A 6,489-nucleotide genomic window follows, 5' to 3' on the forward strand; every position below is an offset into this window, starting at 1 on the left:
TGCAAAGTGTTTTCTTCTAGTCAGAGGAGTTAAAGATCAATCTCTGAAGACCAACAGTTGCCTTATGCATTCTAAAATAAATGTGATAAATCCGGACAGAACTATAATTTCTCATGTACTGTACCTCCAATTGTTATATATGCTCTATAGCACCAAATGCTACTGTAAATACAGTGAGTCAGAGGCCATTACCCCCCAAAATAATTGCCATGCGTAAAGATACGCTTGGCCATTATTCCGTGTAGCGCGCAGGCTGAGCGGCCCAGCGCACTCTGCAAAGGAGGGGAATGTCAGTAGCGCGATAGCAGCGCGCGCCGGGCTGCTCAGCAGGATGCGGAGATGTGTGGGATTTGTGGGCGCCGACCCCGGGGGAGACGGGAGACATGTGGGCCGCGATGCTGCTGCTCCAGCTCTCAATGCCCGCAGCAGCGGCCAGCGGTTATGTGATCCCGGCGGGACCTGAGAGAAGTGCCGGGTGAGTGTGAGCCGCGGCCGGGAGTACACTGCACTCTGTGTTTGCCCTGTGAGTGTGTGCTGTGCTGTGCACTGCGAGTGTGTGCTGTGCTGTGCACTGCGAGTGTGTGCTGTGCTGTGCACTGCGAGTGTGTGCTGTGCTGTGCACTGCAGGGAGTGAGTGAGTGGGCCGTGAGCAGACAGATGTTTTTTTTTATAAATAGCGTCTATATACGGCTATTATATATTATTTAGTTATATGTATTACCGAAATTTTCATACTCCTCCTCGACTAAAAATACTCCTCAAAAATAGTAAGAGGAGTATTTTTACCCTTTGGGAAAAATGTTAGTGCGACCTCTGCAGTGGGTACAGAAAGTATTCAGACCCCTTAGCTTTTTTTTATCTTATCAATTGTCTACCATGAAAGAGTAAAAAATGAGAAAACCAGGAACTGCTCATCACCTGCCAAATACAATCCCAACAGTGAAACACAGTGGTGGCAGCATCATGCTATGGAGATATACAGAGATATCCCCCTTCCAGATTGCTCTGGACCTCAGACTGGGCCGAAGGTTCACCTTCCCCACAGCTAAAATAACAAAGCAGTGACTTCAGATCAACTCTGTGACCATTATTGACTGGCCTAGCCAGAGCCCTGACCTAAACCCAGTTGAGCTTCTCAGGAGAGTATATAACCAGCCTGCCCCCCCCCCTTAGTATATAGGCAGCCTTACCCCACTGTAGTATATAACTAGCCAGCCCCCCTGTAGTATGTATCCATACAACATACAGCAAAGATACACATATCGCTGATCTCTGCTGAGATAATCTGCCATGGCCAAGACATGTAAATCCCGAACAGTGATATATATTGCCTCAGAATTACATTAATAAAGTATGGCAATTAGTTTTCCAAACTGGAAAACCCCTTTAATAAAGCTGTGGCCTTGCTGTCAGCTGCTGACTAGTGCACTGTTCTCATAACTGCACCTGTCTTGTCTCATAAGTGTAATGTTGCCAAGTAAACACTTATAAGCCGAGCTTTACTTTTTTTACAGTATCAGTAAATTATTTACCAACGATTTTCTCATATCATTTTAATTATGGAACTGAACGATAATTTTGGAATTGCCAGTTGTACAGTTTAGATGGGCAATAAAAAAAAGTTGAAAAGTAGATAAAAAGGTAGTTATTTTCTATATGGTATTTGTCATTTATGGTTATCAAGATGTCTGCAGGTAATCAATAAGAACCTCTTATCTTATAAGACTCTGACATGGAGGGTACCAAGGAAGGAGGCCAATGATAACAAGTTTAAGAAGATAACCACAGTCATGGACATATCAGTGACTGGACCTATGAGTAAGTTTCCCTGGTTTTTTAACACTTCCTGTCACCATCACTACATTTGGTGAGAATTTAGCATTTGTGGGACAATCTCTTTATTGGGGCGCTATGACATAGCAATAAACTGCATTGAAAGAAGATTGTATTTAGTTGTAGTGTGTCACATTATCGATTAACGATGCCCCTTCAGGGGGTTTCTGCAAAAGCACAAAACTCATTTAACTGCTCCTAGCGAACCTTCCCTGAATATCATAGAACTTAATAAGCATGAAGGATTACACACAAGGCTACATAAAGGGATTAGACATGTGACTCAATTACTGCTGTAGCTATTTAATTAATTTCTGTTAGAATTTAGCTTCTTTCATGCTCACTTCTACCAAGACCTACAATTATGCCATGCATGTAATGCAGAAACTGCTGTCTCTAACTGATGTTGTGGAAAGGCAATGGATGGATGATTTCACTCTTTTCTAACATCTCATATAATCTTATACACAGAACCTGCCAGTCTCTCTGGTACACAGACAGAAGCTAAGGCTTTCTCAAAAAATGGCATCTCAAATAAGTAACTATTTTCTATCAAACAACAGAAAAAATTACAATTTTTGTATTTTGTATTTGTAGCAAGAACAATTGTTGGGGAGGCTATTGGCTTGAACAGATGAGTACCCTCTACCCTGAACCACAATCCAGTGAAAATTACTTTGTTGGGCTACTGCTGGCTAGCCAAACACTGCGGAGGCAGCAGGGAACTTGTTGAGGCACTTTGAGACACCCATTGAGGCCCTATAACCATATGGGATCTATCTTCTACAACCTCTAATGATGAATCTCTTGTCATAGAAACCCCTTCCAGTCTTTGAAGGCTTTTGCCTATAACAATTTCTCCTGTTTTTCTGTCTTGTTGCAAGTATCGACCAAGGTGACCAAAAACTTGTTGAAGTATTTAAGGTGGCATTTGTTGTCTACTAAGGGCTTTCTGTTGTTCTCTCCCTCAATGTTAAATCCTAGCACACTTATGCTCTCTTCATGGCTCTTTGGCTTCATGTTAGTTGGATTAGGTGGGGAAGGACATTGTAGCATTGTAGCACATTGTAGCACTCTGACATGACCTACTAAATAATAATAATAATAATTCCTTTATTTATATAGCGCACACAGATTACGCAGCGCTGCAAAGAACTTGCCAAATCGGTCCCTGTCCCCAATGGGGGCTCATTTAATCAACCTACAAGTATGTTTTGGAGTGTGGGGGGAAACCAGAGTAGCTGGAGGAAACCCACGCAAACACGGAGAGAGCAAACTCTGCTGACTAAAAGATCCTCCATAAATTTTAGTACTGAAATGGAACAAAGAATGCTAGATGAGGAGATTCCTGCACTAATTAGTGATCTTCAAAGGCTACTGGCTACTTCTGCTGAATGAATAGATGACTTTGAAAAACATAGGTTAAATAATATACATATTATTGGCCTACCTAAAAAGTCTGAAGGAGGCGTTCCTGGAATAATGAATGAAAGACCTTGTTCTACCTGGGTTTCCGGGAGGCCCCTATAGTGATATAAATATGCTGTATATGTCTCTCCAGTCAAGCTGAGAGAGGTGGATGTTCCTACTGACAGACTTTTCAATTGTTAGTTTCTGATTGTAACAGTTAATTGTTCCTTCTTGGGTCTTGGTTCTGATTACTCAAGAGCTTCCCTTGAAGATCCTTCCGGTGACCTGTGAACACTTGGCTGCTATTTTATACTACATTGCTCTCTTTATGAATTAATAATAATAATAATTCTTTATTTATATAGCGCACACAGATTACACAGCGCTGCACAAGCATATCAAATTGGTCCCTGTCCCCATGGGGCTCACAATCTAAACAATTTACTATGATTGAAGCTCCTTAGTACTGTTCCCCTCCGGACACTACCAAAATGAAGGACCTCGCCTCTGTGTTGGTAATTTTAATAAAGTCCCAGGTTTTACCCCATAACACAGTCCTAACTCTGCCTCTGAGCATCTTAACTATTGGTTTACACCTTTTGGCACTGGAAGTTCCCTAATTATAGAATATGTTTATGTCATTATATTCTGTCACAGGGGGAGATTTATCAGAGATGTCTGAGAGCAGAACTGTTCTAGTTGCCCATAGAAACCAATCAGAGCTCAGCTTTCATTTTCCTACAGCTGTTTATAAAATTAACAGAGTGCTCTGATTGGTTGCCTTGAGCAACTAGAACAGTTCTGCTTTTAGACAATTCTGATAAATGTCCCCCTGTGTATTTAGGTTTCTTCGAGGGGGTGTACAGTGCGGGTACAGTGCTCTTCCTGGGACTTGATGGCAAACATAACTCCTGGGAAACCCCAGTGCGTATATTAGTGTCCTGTAATGTAATTGTTCACACCACCAAATCCCAGTTCAATACATTATCAGGATCAGAACAGCTTTAGGCCCAGGAAGAGCAGAAATAGTAATATTCAATGACTATTTCTAAACAGAACTTGTTCTGTCATCTCCTTTAAATGATTGAAGAAAATGGTAGTAACATTGAATTCTCCTTTCTCAATTATTCCTCACTTTTTGCAGTCCATGTCCCTGTTGTAAAATTTAAGTGATTACTAAATTTAAACAATGGGGCACATTTACTTACCCATCCCGTCGCAATCCCAGAGGTGCATTGTCCGACAAGGATTCGGAGCTGCCGCGATTCACCAAGATCAATTTCCTGCATGTTTCGCTTCCCCGCTCAGGTTCGCTGGAGTTCACTTTCTTCTTCCCGGTGCTTCTGTGCTTGGGACACAATTTTGAATGTTAAATCCCGTGCTTAGTCCAAATCAGTTGGGTTGTCCGACGGTCACGCCCCCGATTTGTGTCGCATGAAAGTCGGCGCGATTGTGCCAAAATCTGATCGTGTGCGCCCAAAACCCCAGTTAAATGTGGTGCAAAACTGCAAAAGTCGGGAAACCAGATGAAAATGCGGTCCGCGGACCCTTAGTAAATGTGCCCCAAAATCGTTGGTTACTTATAATATGACTTTGAGGCCCTAACTTTGGATCCATTCATAGCCATCACTGAACAGTATGTAGTTGAAGACCTAGCAGCAGCTCCCTCTCTGCTATGTGTATCTTTATGTTCCATGTTTGCCCGATATTACATCCCAAGAAACTATTCTGTCACTTTGATAGTGTGCTGTGTGGCTTTTACTTGTAAGGTGGCGGAGAATAAATCTAGGAAAATCATAATATTAAAAAATATGAACAATAGAAAAGACAGAGAGGCTTCTTCTTTACACCACTGGAGGTTTGAAAAAGACTTGCCCACTTTTAAGGAGCTGTTCACCCCCCACCTCCACCAATCACATATTGGGAAAATGTGCCCCTTTATTGCAGGTAACATTGGTCTATAATGGGTCCGGATAGAAAATTGCCTCAGGGCAGAAACTAAATGATGTCAGTAATCTCATGGTTCTTCCTCCTGAGGGTCTGCCATTCCATACTCCTAAACAATCAATCTATTCCTAACAAATGATACATAAAAAAGGAACTATGAAAGTTGTTTGGTCAAACTGTTTTTGGGTCATAAAGAAAATAATAAGACTCCACCTTAGCAAATGAATGCATGCCCTGACTGTGTAATTAGCATTGCCATTATTATTTATTCACGCATAAAGGTTTTTGTCATGGGTTTTCATTAGTGATTGTCTCTTGAAACCTGAACCATGTTGAAAACAGAGAACAGGTTTAGGCCTTTCCATTATACATTATCTTGGTACAGTATCCACACTTGGTTTTGACTTCCAATATTCATGTACTGATATGTATGTGCGGCTGAGTTTGGTCCAATAATCTTGTTATGTAATCTGCTTGATTTACTGGTCCGAACCTAGAACTGCAGGCTGAAATCAGCATGTCTGTTTAGTTATTCTAGATTCAGACCGGTAAATCCAGTAGACTCACGGAGCCAGTTTGTTGGGCCTAACTGGCTTGTGTACCACTGGCCTAAGGGTGATATTACACATATATGTTTTTGCTTGCTTACAAACATCAAAAATCATGTACGGTAGTTTTAAAAAATAAACATTAATTTGAGGTTTTTACCAGTGAATAATTAATATTGATCAAAAAATGCCCAATAGAGGCGGTCCCCTACTTAAGGACACCCAACTTGCAGACGACCCATAGTTACAGACGGACCTCTCTGCTAACTGTGACCTCTGGTGAAGTCTCTGGATGCTTTACTATAGTCCCAGGCTGCAAAGATAAGCCTTAAGGTGTCTGTAATAAAGCTTTATTGATAATCCATACCAATTGGGGTAAAAAAAAACTAATTTTGTCTGGAGCTACAATTAAATAAAATATACAGTTTTGGCTTAAATACAATTTCAACTTAAGAACAAACCTATGGAACCTATATTGTACGTAACCCGGGGACTGCCTGTACATAAGGAACGTTCTTACGTAAGAAACTGTAAAGACAATTACAATATTTTAAACTTACAGGAATGTGATAAACCTGCAAAGAAGAAGAACAGAGGTTTCTTACATACAAGTATCTTCCACTATTTTAATCACAATTTCTTTTTTCTCTCACAGTAGGCCGTGTGTATACCTTCATATTTGTGTTGAGTTGTTATGGTTATTGCTGTGAAGACCTTTGTACCCCGCACACTATAAAGTCCATGAGATTTA

This window comes from Engystomops pustulosus, chromosome 2 (genome assembly GCF_040894005.1).
Source record: "Engystomops pustulosus chromosome 2, aEngPut4.maternal, whole genome shotgun sequence".
NCBI classification, from domain to species: domain Eukaryota; kingdom Metazoa; phylum Chordata; class Amphibia; order Anura; family Leptodactylidae; genus Engystomops; species Engystomops pustulosus.